Source organism: Anas platyrhynchos, chromosome 21 (assembly GCF_047663525.1).
Source record: "Anas platyrhynchos isolate ZD024472 breed Pekin duck chromosome 21, IASCAAS_PekinDuck_T2T, whole genome shotgun sequence".
Lineage (NCBI taxonomy): Eukaryota > Metazoa > Chordata > Aves > Anseriformes > Anatidae > Anas > Anas platyrhynchos.
In genome coordinates this window covers 11,174,965-11,195,567 of record NC_092607.1, presented here as the reverse complement: position 1 = coordinate 11,195,567, position 20,603 = coordinate 11,174,965, and the positions used below count along the sequence as shown (strand labels likewise).

At 36.9% G+C, this 20,603-nt stretch overlaps 1 long non-coding RNA gene across 5 annotated transcripts in view; it reads left to right on the top strand.

The window, feature by feature from the left end:
• Positions 1–20,603, top strand: part of LOC101798355 (uncharacterized) — a 258,592-nt gene that overhangs the window by 68,536 nt on the left and 169,453 nt on the right. For 4 of the 5 annotated variants that reach the window (XR_011804399.1, XR_011804400.1, XR_011804401.1 and 1 more), the window contains one exon: positions 15,867–15,988. The exons of the other annotated variant lie outside the window; for it this stretch is intronic. This is a non-coding gene — a long non-coding RNA (uncharacterized lncRNA). The remainder of the gene's footprint in view (positions 1–15,866; positions 15,989–20,603) is intronic. 5 annotated transcript variants of the gene reach the window in all.

Below are 20,603 nucleotides of genomic sequence, written 5' to 3'. Positions count from 1 at the left end.
ATTGGATGGATGTAGATCTTTATGATCCTGCACAGAAACACTGCTGATTTCTTCACTCAGTCAGATTATGTACATCTCTCACTTGGTCCAGCCCAGTGAGACACCAGTCTCTGTCTTTCTAAAGTGCATAAAAAGCAGAAGGTTTGTACAACTACCTTAAAGTTACAGTGATTTTTTAATAAGTAACTGAATGATGAAGTAATGACCTGTCTGTCATACAAGTCACGAGCTTCCTTTGAATGCCCTCTGTATTGTCCATCCCCTTTGCAAAGGGGTCAGCTGGACAGTAGGAAAGCTAAATTAGAGAAGTCTGCCCAATGGGGAATTCTTTAGGTCAATAACCTTAATGTGGGCCAGTGGAAATGATGAAAAGGAAATCTGAGAAGAAAGAGTATGAAAAACACAACTCCCACATGGTATGTCAAACTCTTATGTTACTGTACTGTATTTATAACTACCTCACCTGGATTCTAAGTTACAGTAAATCACAGCACAAATCTAGTATAACTCCTCTCAGTAAGTAGGAGCTAATCTGATTTTAGGTGAGGAAAGGTGGCTCTGTGTTATTTGTACAGCTTCATATGAATGATGTGGCATTCATATGAATGATAGAATGATGTGGCTATCTCCAGAAAGGCACTCAGGTCATTCTCCATGCAGGAGAAGCTCTGCCTAGAGGTGGTAATCCTGCTTGGAAGGTGAAAAAAACTGAATAAAAGTCAAAACAATTCAGCCTTGGTCCAGTTCTCATAAAGCAGCACTCAACAAGTTCATGTGCTGAAACAGGCTCCAGGCAATCCCCTGCTGGCTCACAGAAAATGGTTTTCCTTGCATTTTGAGCTAGCTTTGTCCTTCCTATCTCCTCTCTGTCTGCACCATTGCTGCAGCCTCACCTGCTTCAGGTGGGACTTGTCACAGTTATCTCTTACCTTTGGAAATACCCACAAACAAAAAAACATGCTCATTTACATGATGGCGCAACCTTCTGGGCAGCTTTGGGCCCTATCCAGAGCCAGGATATTATAAGCGTCATTTCAGCCTATGTCCATCTATGCAAACTCTTTAGCAGATTTGATGTAAGTGCTACAGACTTATTTTCAGTCCCATGTGCTAGCTTAAACTAGTGGTGGAGCCAGGTGGTGATATCACATTAAACCAGTGGAAGGACAGTGAAGTTGATTTCCCAAATGAGATAAGAATATGGCATTTAATTTCTTTTTCCTTGTCAAGAGGGCTAAGGACAGGCACTGTTTAAATAATAATATTAAAAAAAAAAAACTTTGTCATCTCCATGTATACTGTACTGCCAAACAGTGCTGTAATTAAGATTTTTTTCATCAAGGAGAAGTTCTGCTGTAAGGTTTTATTTTGGTATATAAAACCTTCATAGAAGATCCTGAAAAAAAAGGTTGCTCTTTTTTTTTAGATATGATTAACAACCAATCAAATACTAACAAACTGGGGGTGATGCTAGATTAATAAATGGATTTTCAAATCTTAAGTTGAAGGATCAGTGTCCATCCATATTCCAGTTTTTTTTATAAAAAACAAAAAAAAAAAAAAAAAAAAAAAAAAACTACTATTTGCTGCTTTCTCTAAAATGAATTCCTAGTTCAACTTTCAAGTGAATTTTTGGAATTGTCTTTTTGGAACCATTAGAACAGAAAGTCCAATAACTTGAATTACTCCATGCTACACCTTAAATATTATTTCATGGATTACAAGCAGCAGGAGCACTTGCGATAGATTCAAAAGCTGTAGCTGCTTCAAATATCAAAAGAATGTGTGTGCTGGTGCCTGGAAGCCTGGTCAGACACAGACAGAGGCAGTGAGAATGCAAAGGATAGCTGTTGCCAAATGGTAATGCATCCCTTGTCTCCAAAGAGAACACTGTTGTTACAGAGCAGTTCAGGTCTTGCGTTGTAGGTAGCTTTAAAAACGTTGAACTTTCCTTCACAAGCAGTCTGTCATTCAGAAGTCAGCGACTTTTGCTCCAGTTCAGACTGTACAACCTTATTGATGGCGGCCAAATGATTACTGCATTTTGGTATCTTTTTTAGGCACTTCATTCTGTTGTAACTGCTGAACATGTCTAAGTTGACCTGCTGAAGGAAAAAAACATCAAATTGCTGCTCTAGAATCAGAAATAAGATGCACTGGCCAAGTAAGAGTCAGTGCCTACCTTCCGGAGTGCACTGCACAGCAGCCGCTCCTGTGGAGCCTCCAGAATTCATTCATCTTATTTGGTGGCAGCGAGTCTTGCTGATGTTGTTTGACTCTTGTTTTAATAGGGGCTTCTCAGCCCTGAGCTTGTCCTTTCAATTAGGTCAGGTCAGAAACTTTCTCCCCTCCTTTTGTTGTATAAATCAGTCTGGAATTGTTGGTGCTATCATTACTGAATGTTTATGGTATCCATCTTAATTGGGAGACAATGCATCTTAAAAAAATAATAATAATAATAATAATAAATATTTCTTTTTGTCTAGAAACATTCTTGTGTTGTGTCTGTGTAGCATATGCAATTTTTTTTTAAAGAGCCACACTACTTAGACTTCTGTTACTTTTCTGTAGTAAAACAAAATATCTGAATTTCCTTTAAAATTCAGCTGTTGCAAGGATTTCTGCTTGAAAAATAGAATCTTAACTACCTCTCAACTCTCAGAAGGGGCATGAATCTTTTAAATATCCTCTGTATAAAGTCACATACCATCTAATGCCCTCAGTTAGGATTCTCACTTGGTCTGGTTTCCAGCACCATCATGAGAATAGTTTTGCCTCCCAGTGCAGTGTGCTGAGCCCTACCTGAGCATCAGAGGCCTGCCATATGTTCCTTGGAGCAGATGCAACAGTTTCTAACTGAAAGTGTTAGCAGTGCCCTAATAACTAATAGTGTCGAAGTATTTCACAGCTGATGATCTTTGAGGAATGCAGTTGGTGAAGTGATTGGAGATATGGGGGCTGAGCAGGAAAGATGGGGAAGTGCACGAAACATTCCTCACCAGAGTTAGACTCCTAAGGGCCTTCAACCTATTTAAAAAGGATCATCATTCATCAGCACCATCATCATTATATGCTCAATCGGGAGGAGGAGGGGAGGGATAATCAGCGAGAGATGATCAGCGTCTTATCACCGAGCTCCTTCATTTCAGGCTTAAACTGCAGGATTCTTTCTGGAGAGATAATTCATATTTTATCATTAAAACTGCTGATCATAACCTCATTAATCTATGGATATTGCTAACACACAGGAAAAAAAAAAAAAAGCTAACATGATAAAATGTAATGCTTCTATTAAATTACTTAAACTAGTTTACCTCTCCTCAACATTATTCCCCTCCCCACTGCTTCTCTGCCATCACAGGCACTGCTTGTACATGGCACACAAAATCTATAAACTCTTTCCAGGAATACAAAAGCATTCTCTATGATGTTGATAAGAAACAGGACAGTCACTCTCCCCTGACATATTTGTTCTTTAAAAACAAATCAATGGTGCAGGGATTTGGCACCTGAATGCAGAACAACGGCTTGATGAGGCAAAGATTGTCTTCATTAAGGACATTAATATTCATAGAGAGTAGAAAATCTGACACAAGAGAGGACTCACTAACCTTTTCTCATATTAGATTTTTACTTCTTAACACAATTACAGTCCGGCAATGACTTAATTAATGCTGCTTTTTGTCAGACTGCTTTAAAGAGCTGTCAATTTGGTCCTGCAGAGGCTGTCAGTGAAAGAGAAAGACAGTCATCTAGGCTAAAAAGACACAGGAAGAAATTCAAACACTTAATAACATTCAAAGTGCTATGCAAAGTCACATATCAACCTGTATTAAGGAGAGTTTTTGTCTATCCTCTCTTCCTACTTATGCTAATATTTTTCAGGTAAAACTGGTGCTGCCGACACCTCTGATTCTGAAATGCACAGCAGAAAATGAAGAAGGGGTCATCAAACTAATGTATTTTAGTTTCAGAGTGTTAGGGGTATCTCAAGCCCTCCATGGAGAATAGAAGGACTAAGCAGCACTTCAGGAATCCTGATTAAATGCCTGCCAATAAAGGTCAGCCTCTGGTACAAAGGGACTTGCACAGTTGCATCTCTTATTTCTGCTTCAACCTCTAGAAGCCAGGAAAGCATTTCATACTGTTCATGTAACAAAACCTGTAGAAATCATCCTGAAAAGCTGGGGGGGTTTTGAGAGACTAGTAGATTTTAAGGTTGCTGGGAAGTTGGCTCAAGCTAGCTTCGTGACTGCGGTGAGCAGCAACTACTTTCTGTGGCTCAGCAGGTGAGCAACAACTATGTGAGCTGTGGAACTGTACCTGCTTGCAGTCTTATTTGGTGAGGCCAAAGCACTCTCATCATGCAGCACTAAGCAGCTTGCCTGGTTTTCTGCCTGCTATTCAGGGCAGCAGCAGCTTGTCTGATAGGCCACTTTTTGCTAGCAGCAATGTTAGACAAAAAGCACTGACAGATAAATATTTCTCAAACTTGTGGGGTGTTCATTATACACCTGCCTGGGTTGGGATCCAGTACCCATCTGCTTATGAAGACAGCTGGTATAGTACTTAATATACTTAATGCACTTAATACATTTCTTGACCTATGGAGAAAATGACCATGTGGCACTGGAGCCAGCACTGTGTCCAGCCAGCTACTGATGAGTTCTGCTTAGTCCAGCAGCAGTTTGGGATCTGCTTTTTGCAATTGTTTAAAAGATAAACAAAAAACCTATCAGCATTAATTTGCTTGTGTTATACACCTGCATTGCATTGTGATGCACAAATAGCACGCTAAATCTAGTTCTGCATCACATGACATTTAATTCTGTGGGTTTTGTTGACTTCTTTGAGTTTATTTTAATAAGTGCCTTAAGTGTGTAATGTAAATAGAAGAGTAAGAATGTTCTTTATGCAAGCACAGACTACCAAAAAAAAAAAAAAAAAAGCACACAACAGCTTTGTACCTGCTACATCCTGTAAGAATATTTATGTATTTCTGGTAGGAAAAAGCTGATTTAATCAGCACAGCTTGACCTTGTCTAAAGAATTCTAGTATGCAGTACCATAGAAATAGCATATTAAAAGATGATGCAGGAAGTTTGGAGATGTTCTTAACTTCGACGTTTAAAATCTGGATGCTATTTTCTGTGGTGGGTAATGCTTTTTAAAAGTCCTTATGTAGAGAATGATTCAATTAAAGAGAAAATGCTTAAACACTGTAGTGGCTACATAGCAGTAGAAGACAGTGATACTTCATTGGACTAGTGAAATTTCACAGTTCTATCAATGCGTCCATTAAAAATGAAATACGAGCTTCTTTAGAATCTTTGACAAAATTCAGTGACTTCAGTGTGGGCAGGTTACAATTCAAGACATACAGCTTTTATGATAAGTTTTCTTGAGGAAAATAAGACCTTATTCTTTACTGCCATAGCCAGTGTTACATCAGTGTTTAGCTTTGCACTTCTGAAGCTGATACAGTTCATTGTAGTGATTTTTTTATACTATTTAAGTCTTTTATACTATATAAGACTCTTATTTATGGACAACTGATGGACTTTTTTAAAACCTCCTTGTGTGTTTTGTATCTAAGCACTGTTACCTAAACCGCCTTAGCTATACTCAGAGTCTCTGTGATTACTCCCAGTATTACTTTTATAGGTTAAAATGAAAGTAGCCAAGTAAATTGCTGCTAAAACTTTTTTTTTTTTTTTTTTTTTACTTAAGACACCATTATTCTTGATACGCACATGGTAAATTATCTGTCCAAACTAATGCCATATTTATGGGACTCTTTAGGGTATGCACTTTTCAAGACTTATTTTGCCTTAGTCCTCTAAAACTACAGCTAATAATTTCTTCAGGTTGACACAGTGTGTCATCATCTGTCAACTGAAAAATGGAAGCACAGTTATGAAATTTTGTTAAAAAGTTATTTTTTTTATTTAAATTTTAATTGTGCAACTTTTATGACTGGTTCAGCTTCTATTTTAACTGTGTAATGTGGGAAGAAAGAGGTAAGCTTTAAAAGTTTAATTATATTTACATTTTAAGGAAACTGTCTTATAAATTTGTGCCTTACTGTAAGTAGTTTTCCTACTGAAAGCTGGTATAAGAAAAATCTAGTGTTATCTTGGAAGACACAGACAATTGTGCTAAAATTAGACCATTCTGCATATCTATTTTTGTTGTATGGAGGGGCTAGGTTTTCTGTAAATGAGGGCCACAACTACAAGAGATCTTTATTCAAAAAAAAATATATATATATTCAAGGAAACATGGAGAGAACCTAAGAACTACTGAGATATTGTGAGTATGCTTTTTCTCCTTAGGGAGATTTTATTTGCTTTGCAGAAGAGTCCTAGAAGATTTGGACTGATCTGAATTATACAGTCTTAGTATGATTGAAGAATTATCTTGTTGACAAGTGCAGAATTATAGATTTGAGTCCATTAACTAAAAAAGGCTCCATATGCATTTGAATAATGTCCTTCACATTCTTTCCATTGGTCTATCAAATAAAGCATACCACAATATATGGTTTTGAGTCCTGTAGTTACAATGTGTATAGAGCTGGACTGAATTATATTTCCTGGTGTTAAGGATAGGTAAGCTGCTGTTATTTCATATTGCAAACAGGAATTTTGGTCTGTGCTTCTGCATTTAGAACTGTATACTTTTGGCATTTGGAAAAGTACAACTGTTTTATAACAAACATGAATGTCTTCTACTCAAATCTAAAAGGAAGCCATCAAATTAATTTGGTATTAAGGAAGAGTTTAAATCAAGAGACCTTGTAATTAGCACATTGACACTCCTCCAGTAGTGTTACAAATGTAGAATAGTTCCTATATAAAGGGCAAGGTGTTCATGTGTTGTGTTGCAGCAAAATTTCATTGAGACAACTGAAATCAGAGACTAGGAACGTTTTACCCACTTACATCCGGCACTTACCACATTCTAAAGCTGGCTGTTTCAAGAATATCCTATACATGCTAAATTTGGTAAGGATATTTCCATTGTAATTAGTCTCACAGTGTAGCTGGGACCCACTGTACATTTGGAGTACATTTTGGTGAATTGTGGTTTCAGACAAACTTTGAGAATGAGTACACATTTGTGAATTACCCCCTGAAGAAGGGGTTAAGGGGAGTTATTGCTTCATGGATCGATTCTCCTCTTGTAGGCATAATATCAGTATTCCAAAACAGCTTCCTTAAAAAGAAAAAGTGTTTAAACATTTTGCATTAATTTAGAAAATGAAAATCCATATGGTTTCAGGTAGTGTAGGAGATTACAGTTAGTGAGACATAGCTGAAGGTGGGGGGTGGAAATCATGTTGAGTTTTGATTCCTTTTCCTACCCGTTCTTCTCCCCATCTTGCAGATCTTTTGTGGGTGAGCCAAATGTAATCAGGTTTGGCTCACTTGGAGGAATTAGGATGACTGAAAAGTATGCCAGATTTCAAAACAATTTCTAACAGTTTCTGTGATACTGTGTAAGCAACTGAAAATTGACATGTTGTGTTGTGCCCAAGTCAGCCAACTGCTGTCACTGAATAATTAGATTCTCTAGAAGAAGAGTTTTTTCTTAACAAAATTATTAGAAAATAATGCAGTAGCTTTTCCCTATTTAGGGATATGCTCATATCCTTCTACTATTAGAAATGTTTTTTTTAATTGTTTGGATCTAGGACCCAAAAGTATCCTTCAAACATTTTTATATATAAAAGTATAAATAAGATGTCTGGGCATTTTCATTCCAATATGTATCTCATATGTACACGGAGAAGTCATTGTTGCAGGTGGTTAATATTCTTTGTCTAATATAAATGAATTATTCTTTTTAATTATTTTTATTTCATATGGAACATCAGTTCTACGAATTGAGTTCTAATATCAGACATAGGTCATGATCTAATTATAGCTTGATCTGTCATATAGTTATGACATTCATGAGGATAGAAATAGTGCCTGATTCCCCAGGAACTTCTACCTCTGCAAGCCAGCTATGAACTAGGGAGAGAACCGTTCTGCTTTGTTAGCCTTTATGTCCCTTTCCATTCTTGTAGTAGAAGTGTAAGTGACTGCACATTCGATAGTGAAAAATCATGCCTAGTGAAATAATAAGGTAGTGCCACTGTCAGAAGATGCAGGTGAGGAATTCTGATTTGGTAAAAACTATGCGCAGTCAATGTGCTCACGCCATGCATTTGTGAATAATATGGAAATGCTAATCTTGTCTGGAGGGGAAGATCTGGAAGACTGCATGGGTGAGACCTCAGGGGACTATTGTAGCTTGCATCAGCTGAAGATTTGAACTGGAGACTACAGAGACTTAGTTAAATTATGATATCACAACAACTGGAATGAAATTGGAGAGGAATGAAATTGGAATGAAAAGAGAGGTTTTTTTCCTAAGCTGTCATGTTCCTGTTTTTGGTAATTCTATCAAAAAAAAAAAAAAAAATTCTTATTCCACACCTTATTTCATTGCACCCTCTCATTTATCCCTTCTAATCAAAAGTGCTCATTCCAATCAGTTGTATCTTTTTTGTAAGAATTCAGTAATTTTAAAATCTATAGAAGCACTATAGTTGCATGAACACTTCTAAGAAAGCCCAGTGCAAACACTTATGATAGGACAGCAATTAATGAAAAAAATTGTATTCCACAGATGCTTTTTCTATTGGCCTAAATTTTGCAAGACACTCTCTAGATTGTAAATATTTCAGAAAGGTAATGAAGGGTAACTACTATGTGTTTTTTGAAATTTCTGCTCATTTTTCTCTCATTAAACTTAGCTGCCAAAATGTAGTTAATGGTACTGGATGGAACAGAGGTAGGTCTCTTTCTCCCTTGAAAATATCACCCCTTTTTTTCCTTTAGTTTCAGCTGTAAAAATCATCATGCTTTTCTGGCACTATTGCAAATGAGAGATAAATAATAAACAGTTTCTCCCAGGGCATCCAATGTTACATATATAAATCCATATTAAATCCAAGGTTAATGATTGCTTTTCTGTTTTATTGGCTGCAGGGAGCACTTTTTGTCGGAAATCCTGTCGAAGAGGTAACGTAGCTTTCTTCAGAGATTCTGAAGCAAAATGAGATATTAGTTTTGCCTATGTTAGTCTATAACATGCTACTATGCAGTGTAAAAGAGTAAAACGTGTCTTTTTGTATCTGCCAAATGGCAGAAAAAATATCTTTATTTCCCCAAAACTATTTTTATATCTATAGCATCCCTAATTTGACTTGGTCTTGCAGAGAAAAGTGCTATGCTACTCATTAGTACTTTGCAGTTATCCCTTCCCTGACTGAGGTGGAAGAAGCTTCAAATCATGTGGGAGAATAGGGAAGGGAAAAGAGAGAAAACAAGCTTTTTGAACCCTGTAATGTAAATTTGCAGACAATTATTCATTATTAACTGCCTGAAGCATCACACCTCTCTCACCTTTGCTGGAATGTCTGAACATTAGGGTAAACAACACACTGCTGTCTTATCATAATGCGGTCTGCTTCACTGCAGCAAGAACTTGTCAGAAACAGATTGTGATGTTGACTTCTCAATAGGGGAAAAAAAGGGCCTAAATTAGACTTCTATAAAAAGAATATTGCATATTTATTTCCACAATAACACCAAGGAAAAACGTTAGTCAAGAAGCAAGCAATTGGGTGAATAAATAAGCTTGTCTTTGTTCTCATCAATTAAGTTATTACATCAGTTGGAAAACCAGTGAATTATAATACAGATGTTTAATGAAACACTGCTGTGCCTATAAGTCAAACTCCTATTTTGTGGTGTGATTTTGGCTGCATAGTTTTGTGTGTGTTAAACCGTATTTATTAGCTGATACCCATTATTATTTTGAGCAAGGTATAATTCAGTTGTCAGGCTCCAGCTCTGGGAAGGAGATTTAATCAGTGAGAGCCCGCTTTGCTGCTGAGCATAAAACAATGCGGGTTTCATGAAGCAATCACACCAGTGTGAAAAAATGGGATTAATTAGTATTGTACAAGAACAGGCAGCATGCTCATTAAAACCTTGTGAGCTGCCTCTTGATAAACTGCCACTTGATAGGGCCGCATTAATGTGACAAGGCAAAGACTTTATTTCCAAATCCTTTCTGATTATATCTCACTTTTAAGTTACCTGAATTGACTCTCTAAGGCTTTTGGAATACAAAGATCAAAATTGCAGCAAGAGATCCCCAAGACACCTGGACAAAGGAGCCGTACTCAGATAGTAGGGCTTCAAAAGACAACTTTTTTTGAACTCCCATTCAAACATAAATCAATAGCTGTAAAATGAGGCAGCTCCAAAGGTGGTAAATTTGCATTTACATTCAGCAGGTTGGGCTGGAACTTATTTGACAATTAGCAACTATCTAACGAATCCCATATAGTTTTGTCTGTCTGCCTACCAATTGCTTCATATGGTTGTCAGTATAAGAACTCTTATGAATATTCTTACAGACTCGAGTATGCTCTGAGGAACAGGGGAAAAAAGATAGGTACTGAAAGCTGCACATCTGTTTCTTGTAGTTAGATTGGCCACTGAAGGAGTTGTGGTCATATTTCTTCTTTTATCCTTTCTTCTGGAAATGTTCACAAAATAAAACTGTAGATTCCCACTAGTGGATTTTTTCTATGTGACTAACTATAATAGGAGATAGAGTCTGAATAACAACAGTATGTTGGATGGATGTATTTTTGATGCTGTATTTTCCTTTAGGCATAATGTTTTATTCCTTCTTGAATTCGTAGTGGGTCTGACGATTTACTTGCACATAATCTTGTTTTTCCTCTCCTTTTGTGAATTAGTGACTGTAATGAAATTATATCTGAACTTCTAATAGTTAACCAAATCTATCAGCTGTATCATGATGCATAGGTGCTCCAAGATGCTGACTTACCATGTAGCTTTAGCTGACACTGTATGTAAGGCAATTGTAATGCAATACAGTTACCTGTCAGCATATATTTGTAGGTGTGGAAAATGCCACTCAGAGAACAGAGATTTCATATTCCCTGAAGCTTTTCCCAACTATTTTATTTTTAAGCAAAAACACCTTGTTAAATCTCAACACCCTATTAAAGTAGTGCTATCCACCATGAAGTCTAAGTATTTGGTTACCAATTATAGGTTGTTTGCAACTGTACAGGTGTAATTCCACCCCTAGCTACCAATGAAAAGCATCAGACTGGAGGCAAGTTACCTGAGCTGGCTAGATACAGATGCGTACAGTGCTTTACAAAGTGATGTGTTGCAATATTATTAATTTAAACCCTTAGATTTCATTGTTGTGATCTGGGCTACATGATGCAATGCAAGATGACAGCCATTGAATTAATAGAAAATGGGATTCATCTCTTGAAATTTCACACAAAATAGAAGCAGGAGACAGACAAAATAAAGGGAGATGGATAGACTGATAATACCACTAATACTTTTAAATTTAAACTGAATGGGTGAGATAATTTTAAAATACTAATGGTATTTATCAACAGTGTGATAGCAGAAAAAAAATCACACTCTCTCCTTCTTTCTCTCTTCTTTTCGTTGATTGCTTTGTTGAGCAAGTCAGTGAATATTTTACACTTTGTTTCTTTTATTTTAGCAAATGAACTGCCTCAAGCTAATGTAGTGTAAGTGGAAATTTCAAGCACCAATGTCTACTGCATGATACAATAATAGGAACTTTCCTTCCCTCCTAGCTCTGTAACAGTGTAGCAGCAAACTCCCTGATGCCTCCAGGTAGTCACATGCCTGATTTATGATTATAAACTATAGCTCTGGAAGAGGTTTGCTAGGTAGTTTAAATCATTGGTTTTTCTCTAATGAACTGGGGTCAGGAAAAGTGCTGTATGTAACAGCCTTATCTGGTTGTTACTTATGCCCTACATACTACTGTGGTTTTGGCCACGATAGTGTTTTTACATAATTTAAATTGTTAATGCCATTTTATAAAACTGTGTTGCTGAAAATTCTGTGAAATGAGTTTTTGTGCTATTATTTATCATGCATCTTGGTGAAATTTGGAGCAAGTTACTTATTTGAAATGTGGTATGGGACAGCGTCAAGATAGATTTAAAAAAAGAAAAAAAATAATAATAATAATGTAAAGACAGGTAACTTAGAGGGTGGTGAGGCACTGGAATAGGTTTCCCAGAGAAGCTGCGGATGCCCCCATCTCTGGAGGTGTTCAAGGCCAGGTTGGATGAGGCCCTGGGCAACCTGATCTAATGGGAGGTGTTCCTGTCCATGGCAGGGGTTGGAACTAGATGAGCTTTAAGCTACCTACCTGGAGCTAGATGAGCTTTTTCCAACTTGAGCATTCTGTGATTCTCTATTATTGAGATAATGACCACAGTATAAGGGGTGGTTTCTTTTCCCAGTAACAGTATGCTGTTAACATTGAATTCTGTTCTCATTTCAATCAGACCATACTACCAGTATCTAAATAGAATGTTAGATGTCTGAGATGTGCAAAGATAACAATATTCAAGATATTCTTATAGATGAGTGAAGAATCTGATTCCAAGCTAACGTTAACCAATTTTTACCTTGACTTCCTTTGTTTATAACCAGCTTAAAGGGTGTTTGCCTTTCTCTTTCTGTGCTTACTGGCTTAATGAAATATCAGACAATTTATACTCACAAAACTATTGTTCAAGTGAATCAAAATCTGATTGTCATCCTCTTTCTAGAGTAAACAATATTCTGGACTTAGTCAGCTAACATTCTTGCTAACAACACTTCATACCAGCAATTTGAAACCAACACTTTTGGTAGTAGAGCTATTTCACCAGTAGCATTGCACCTCTGAAAATAAACACTGAATGCCTTCATCTAGAAAGTATTTTAAGCAGAATATGAAAGATTGTTTTAAGAATCTTGTAGTATTTGCATGTGAGTTCTGGTTTGGTTCTTGCACCTTTCACATCTAAGATCCAACTTTGATAGAAGTTATTTGTCATCCGCTATATTAGATAGATATAGTACAATATATAATATATAGCCCTGAATTCTATAGAGTTGTTACTTAGCTATTCCTTCATCAAGTATTGTTGATTGCCTACATAAAATTTGATGCACCAGTCCCTGTTGAACAGCATCCTATTTTTCAGACTACTTCTCTGATTTGTTGTAATTATTTTCAATTCTAATCTTGTCTTCTAATGTACTTGCAACTTGGTTCTGCCTGCAGATGCAATAAGCATCAATGAGGTCACTAATAAAAATACTGAATGGTACAAAACCCAGACCCCTCTGTTGGTATAGTTTTCCATTCTGACAGTGACCTTTTGATAAATACTTTGAGTAGAGTTTTAAAATTGTTTTTGTACTCACCCTACCATTGTTTTAACCAAACCATGTTTCTTTAGCTTAAGCACAAGGATGTAAAATAGCAATCAGAAATTTCTTTAAAAGTTAATGATATCAGTTGTTTTTTGTCCACAAAATCTCCCTCCCTGTAGAAGAAAAATAAATTGGTTTAACATCCAACAGACAGTCTTCAGAATAAACTGTCAAACTCATTGTCTTGTTACCTTCATAAAATGCAGATAATTCTTTCAGTGCTGTTCCAGAATTTTACGAGAAATTAACTTTTTAAAAGTATCCTAGCAAATTCTTTTTTCCCCATTCCTTTTTGTTCCATGTTTTGGTATTCCATTCTTCAATATTTCTCAAGAAAAAGTATTAATACTTCTGAGCTTTAGCCCTTTAAATAATGTGGGATTAAATAGTGAGAAGCTATGGATGCCCATCCCTGGGAGTGTTCAAGGCCAGATTGGATGGGACTTTGAACAATCTGGTGAAATGAAAGGCAGGGTAGCTGGAACCAGGTGATCTTTAAAGTCCCCTCCAATCCAAAACAGTCTATGATTAAACAAACGGGCCATCCTGAGGACATCTGCCAGTGGCTTCCTTCTCTTTTGAAGATAAAGTGAGTTGAAAAATTGGAGCAATCCGACTTGGACTTCCTTTTGCTAAATTAGTCATGGTGTGATTTTCTTTTTGTAATTGTCATTTGTGTCTCAGTTTGTACCTTGGATTTTCTTATGAACTTCAAACCTTGCCAGGAGACCTAAAATCTCATTAGCTTTGGAGGGGAACTCTTCCTTTTTTTCATGAAAAAATTTGTGCCCCTGATCTTTCTAGTTTGATATTGTAGGGAGGATCATTACACCTGTGACAGTTAAACACTGATCTGTCTACAACCACTACCTTGAGAAGACCCCAAAACACTTTCTGCTGGAGGTTGAGTATCTTTATTCACAATGTGCTGTTTCTGTTATTTCCCCTGAGTTTATAGTTTAAACTGTCATTGGAGTCAGGTATGAGGGTTGGAAGAATGTGAATTTCATTCAGGAGCTCTTGTGCCAATCAGCAGGAAAAGGGCATGTTCTGAAGAGTTGCTCCTTTCCCCACCTTACCTCTTGTCATGTAGTGGGGTGACATATGGTGCTCTTTTAAAATTACAGCTGCTCCATCAAAGATTCAATTTGGGCCTTCTGTGTAGCAGGGAGAAATATTTCTCTACTGTAAATCAATACAGAGAGAATCCTTAAGTTGTTTTCATGCACAATCATACAGGGACCTAATTTTCTGTGATGGTCGCTTCAGTTATTGCATCACAAAAATTTCTCACTATGGAGCAGCAGGTTTCATTCATTCCATCACCACCTATAAATAAGGATTGTGACTGGAATAGGTCATGAGAGTTACTCCTGGGAAGACCACATATTGCATTATCTGTGAAGAAAATGGGTTTTAAATTGCATTCTCCTAACTACATCTTGGTTGCTGCGTGGTTCATTTTTAAGCATGCTAAACAGCATTCTCAACACTAGTGATACAGCACAGAAAAAAATGATTCAAAATGCTTGTGGAATCATAGAATAATTTAGTTTGGAATGGACTTCTAGAGGTCATCTAGTTCGCTTGCAGAAGGTATCAGTTGACACTTGAAAGTTGTAACATGCCCCAGAGATTAGATTAGCAGGAATCGTTGAGTCTCCTTAAGTACCTGAACTCTTTTGGTATGACATCAAGATCAGCAAGATTATATGGTTTACAATAAGAACCTTACAGAAGCTTCAGTTCACTCTATTCCATGTGCACTTCTGAGAAAACAAGGTCTACTTTGATAAGTATTCCAAAATAAACTTCCTAAGCCCCAAATTATTCATTATTTTTCACAGTTGTGGAAATGTTTGCATGCATGCACTATCAAACTATTGTGGAAATTTTTCAAGCTAAACTTTTATCAGCTGACTGCCTTTTATCATAATGACTTTGAAGGAAGGCAGTGGAATATCTTAGTCTCATTGTGTCTCAAAAACGTGCCTTTCCCTCTCAGTGCTGCCCCCACCTAGGTGGGCAGGCTCATGGTTGTTTATGAAACTACCTTATCCACGTTAGGGATATTTTTGAGATTACATATGTCCTTCATGGATGTTCTGACAAATTCTATAACAACTGTATTTCTCCGAACCAAAAAGGATTTTTCTTTGGAACAAAACTCCTTACCATAGTACGATGTATTGCTGGCTTTCATGCTTGTAGACAAAGTAAAAGACTACATAAATTATGATTCTTTCTTTCTCTACTTTCTTTCTCTGATTTGTCTTGAGGGAGTCTATCTTCTGGATTTTACTTCTGAAACTGCCCAGTTAACTCTTCTAACTTGCGTGTTGCAATCCACCTAACAACATAAAAGTGTTGTTCATGTTTGGAGGGATTTTTTTCCATCCCTTCTGACAATATACTCCACAAATTGGTTCTGTGTGAGCAGGGCTGGCAGAGGTGTTACTTGTATTGAGCTCTGAGCAGCGCTATTCCTTGTTCCTGTAGGTTCACCATGTGTTGTAAGCAGAGAAGAGCCAAAGCTTTGGACACTGTCTATGAATCTGTGTTGCCACAGAAGTCACTTCTGTCTGCATGTGCAGCAGTTACACTTCTAACTCAGCTGTCAGGTAGGACATCTCATGGTGAAACATTTGGGAAATAGGTAAAAATGATTAGGAAAAATTAACAATGCATATGCAAAGGTAAAATGCAGGTGTGTACATTTGTATATTTCTTTGTTGCTAGTTGCAGTAGTCTCAACCTCATTCTTGTAATATATTTACAGGCACAAATTTGACCTACAGTATCATTATGTTACTCTTGACTTCTATCTTTCTTAAAATTTTGTCTGCTATTATTTTGTCTCTGTATAATTGTTTGCCCAAGAGGGGGAAAAGAAAATAAGAACACATTTTATATCGAGCAATCAACATTCACAAAACTTCATCTTATTTATCTTTGATAGTTTTCCTTAGGTTTATCACATAAAAATACAAATTAGCATTCTTAAGTTTACATCTTCAATGGCCTATCCTTTTTCTTTCTACTAGTCTGACAAACTTCAGCTATTTGCATGAAATAATCTTGTATAATATGCAAAATGATTCCCTGAAATTAAGAAGAAATACTTATGATATTCATTAGGAGCTAAAGGAAACAAGACAGAATTTTAGCCCTTCTAGAATTTAAAAGATAGAGAATGGAGTGGGGTCTTGTATTTTGCAGCTGATGTTACACCATTAAATTTAAGTCAATTTTGAAATTAACCAGAGAATTTCAACAGATATGAAAAGGTTAATTCTTACATGGTTTTGCTTACAGAATTAAGCATGTTAGAAGGCTATTCACTCATTTCTGGAATATCAGGAATTGGGCATGTCAGTAAAGTCTGTCTTAAAGTAGTGACTCTGCTGATATAGTATAGTTGATGCTTCTAGATTTTTTTTTTTATGGAAAATACATTAAAAATAATTCTTCAACATAATGTTACCTAGCTAAGGATGCTGAAAGAAAGAACTCAGGGATTCAGATGCAAACACTCAAATGTCAAGCTATGCCTGAGATAACATTGGTACTAACAGTCAAAATAATCATTGGGTGATTAAGGTCTTCTCTAAAAGCAAAATTACATTGCAGATCTCCTGGACTCTGAGCAGGATTCACTCTGCTGATGTTTCTGAATAATGATAAGGAGGCTGGTGATGTAATATATATTCTGGAACACTTTGTCCACATGTTATCGGAATGCACGCAATGCAAGAGTTATGGGAAATATATCATCGTCCCTCGACTGGAGTTTATACAGAATATTACTCTGCCATAGGATCCCTTTATCTACATTCTAGATGGCCTGACAATGACTCCCCAAATGCTTGAAGCCAATTTAAAAAGGATACTAAGAGCACTCTAATAGCTGAAGTTATTACTACTAAAGTGTAAATCAATGCTGTGTACATTCCAAGAAGGAAGAGCGAGTCAGAATAAGCTTTGTCTTAATGGAAATAGTATTTTAGACAAATTCTGCATATGTGGAGGCAGATCCTACATGTATGGCGCCATGCTCTGCAGTCAGGTCTACCTGCCTCCACTTGCCAGTAGTGGAAGCTGTGAGTTTACTGAGTTTACTTAGCTAAGAACAAACATCCATTGTTTCTATTCTTAATGATTAACTATTAGTTTTGCTAGTTCTGCACTGAACACGAGCCTAAGTTGGGCTGCCTAGCAGAGCAAATACATGAGGAGGAAGAGAAGGGACAGAATAATGCAATGCTACACCCCTCATCTGACCATCCTTTAGGTGTTGCATCAAGCGCAGAGCTACCCAGCCTCAACTAGCCGCCTCCTTTCTCTAGCTAACCTTTATCTCTCACCCTTTGGGCTCTGGTGTGGTACTATGCCACTTCTAGCAAATATTTCTTCATAACTTTAACAGTGATGAATAGCTCCGTCAGGCACTTTTGGTGGTTTTTATGCTAACATGCGCCAAAAATATGAGTTAAGGTCATGGGCTGTGCCTAGTTCTGGTGTGTGGGTTTCTCATCCCTGATTTATATACAGAAATCATATGACAGCCACTTTGGTCAAAGTGGATGTAAATCTTTTAATTTCTGTTCATCTTGAGAAGACTGTACTCTGAATAGCGTGGATTTTTAGGGATTACTAGTGGGGGGGCAGTTCTGAACATTAGCCTCTATCTTTACCCATCTCTAGTTATCCAGAGATAATCAGATATTAGAGAAGGTTGGAAATTGGTCTACTATTAATAATTAAAAAAAAAAAAAAAAAAGTGATAAAAGACTCTGATCTTGCCAGTGTCGTAAGTAATGTCACTTACTAAAGTGACTGGCACTAGCTGTAGGCTCAGATATGCCAATTATAATTAAAGCCATTATTTTCAAATACAGTTCAGTTTATTCCTGGTGAAAAGTAAAGAGAATTTTAGAGTGACAAATCTCTCTGGAAAATGCAAACTTAACGAGAAGGCTGTGTTTTTAGACTACCTGTAACAAGTTGGTTTCAGGCTTGAAATTAATATTATATTAAAATATTCTTTAAAATGAATGTTGACCAACCTAATGTATTGTACAGCATTCTGACTTACAAGCCAGATCAACAGCCTTCATATATCTGTAGTATGGTTTTCAAAATGTACCAAACCTTTTGCTATTGAAAATCTGACGTCCATTTATAGTTTTCTAGAAAGATATCTAAATTAACACTTATTTTTTGAGAATTAAAACCAAAAATGAATCTCTCTCAAAAAAAAAAAAAAAGACATTTTTCAGGCAGTTGTGGTCTGGTAACAGAATTGTTGATGGAATTGAGGGCTTGATCATCTCCTTACAGCAACATACAAATAATGGTTTTATTTTGTAAAGCCATATAGCACACTGAGACACCAGTCATCCCCAGTGGTTTTTTCTCCTAAAACAAATGGGATTCTCAGTGATGACCATAATAGAATAAAAGAGCCACGAAGTACCTCCCCACCACCCTCCCCAAGCAGCAATTCATTCCTGCAACGGCAGCTTTAAACCTGGGACAAAAGCTCCAAGAAATTAGAAGTATGCACTGCACCAGACAATCTCCCAAGTGCTCCAAGCCTCTTGGGTATGTCCCAGATGAAGGAGGTCTGTAAGCGGTTTCTGTCATTGGCAACCTGGAACTGAAGGTTAACTGACAGATGATGAAACAAATTTTATCACTGACCTTTGACTGTTAATGAGCACGCCAGTCCTGGTCAAATCCAGTGATTGTTAGTGTTTCTCACATTCTGGCCTTCGTTTAGATCCCTTTGCACAAGATGATGGCGCATTTGTGCTCTCAGGCATTTGTTTAAATGCCTGCCCTGCTGCTGGCCACCGGAGATTGCCCTGAAATGTGAGCACGATGTGATGATCTGAGGTCCGATGTTAACATAAGGCATAGATAAAATTCCTGCTTGCACTGCAGGTGACTGGGATCTAGGCAACAAAAGTTGCTGTAGCTGAATTTTTTCATTCTTGTGTATTGCATTGGGCAGCTATTTTGTCATTATTGGCAGTCAAAATCTTGGCTTTGTTTTCTGCCCTGTAATCTCATGTTGATGTCCTTTATGTTCCCAAACCCTCTGTTTAGAAGTGTATCCATTTGATATGATTAATAGCTATTGTGAGTGATCTCTATTAAGGACTCAAAGCTCAATTTCAAATATTTTTGTGGCGCTTCTGGTGGGCCTTACTGGGATAAATTAAGCCTATTTTTCCCCTGATTGCTTCGTTGAATCTCTTTGTAACTTCACCTTGTATTCCTTTCTGTTCAATACTTTTCAAAGTACTGAGAGTTTAAAGAGGTACAATAAATCCCAGATCAGTTTTTAATGACCATGGTAAGCCTGCTTGTAATATGTCAGTAAGCTGAGCCTAAAAGCCAATGGGGAATAGGCCATTTCTGCCTTAGTAATTGCCTCCACAGAAAGATTTATAATGTCATTATCTGAATCTACAAGAAATAACTCATAGAGCTGAAATACCCTAAAAAAATATTACAATTCTCTTAAAATCTAGTCATTCATAAATGCTAAATCATAAAACTTTTTTCAAGATGTTTTATGTTAAAAATAAAACCCAGTCAAAATATAAATGTACTTTTCTTAATCAGATTGTTCGTTCTTTATATATCTGTTTTCCGTGCTGTAGTTTGTTGGGCAGAAGACTGGTGCAGTGCACAGCTCAGGTCTAGCCCTGTGCTGTTGAAAACACGAGCGAGTACTGAAAAAGCACAAAAGAAATAGCATTCCCTGTCATTTTTCTTTATTTGTGTATGATTCCAGGGGGGAAGAGGGTTAGTTAGCACTGCAATAAAATTAATTTTAGCAATAAAAATCACTCCCCCCTTCTCCTTCCACCATTTTCCCATGAAAAGCCACACTAAATGTCCTGATAAATGTACTGCAGTACTGTTTTTAAGCCTTTTCAGCCAGCTTCCTTTGCCCTTAGCATTCCCCAATCAGAAGATATCATTCATTTCTTTCAAAAAGCAGGAAATGTGCTCTTCAATTTGTCTGGTGTTTAATAAAGTGCTAGAATTACCATAGCTACCCTCATCTTCTGATGCTTTAATACACTGTGAGATTTATACTAATTTCAACCAGACTATATTCTTCAGTATAGAAAGCTTGTACACTTAAAAGGGCACTGTCAGTGTGCTTTGTTTTTTGTTATGAGTGCCTGTAGATGAGAACCTGATTTCTGATTCCCTTAA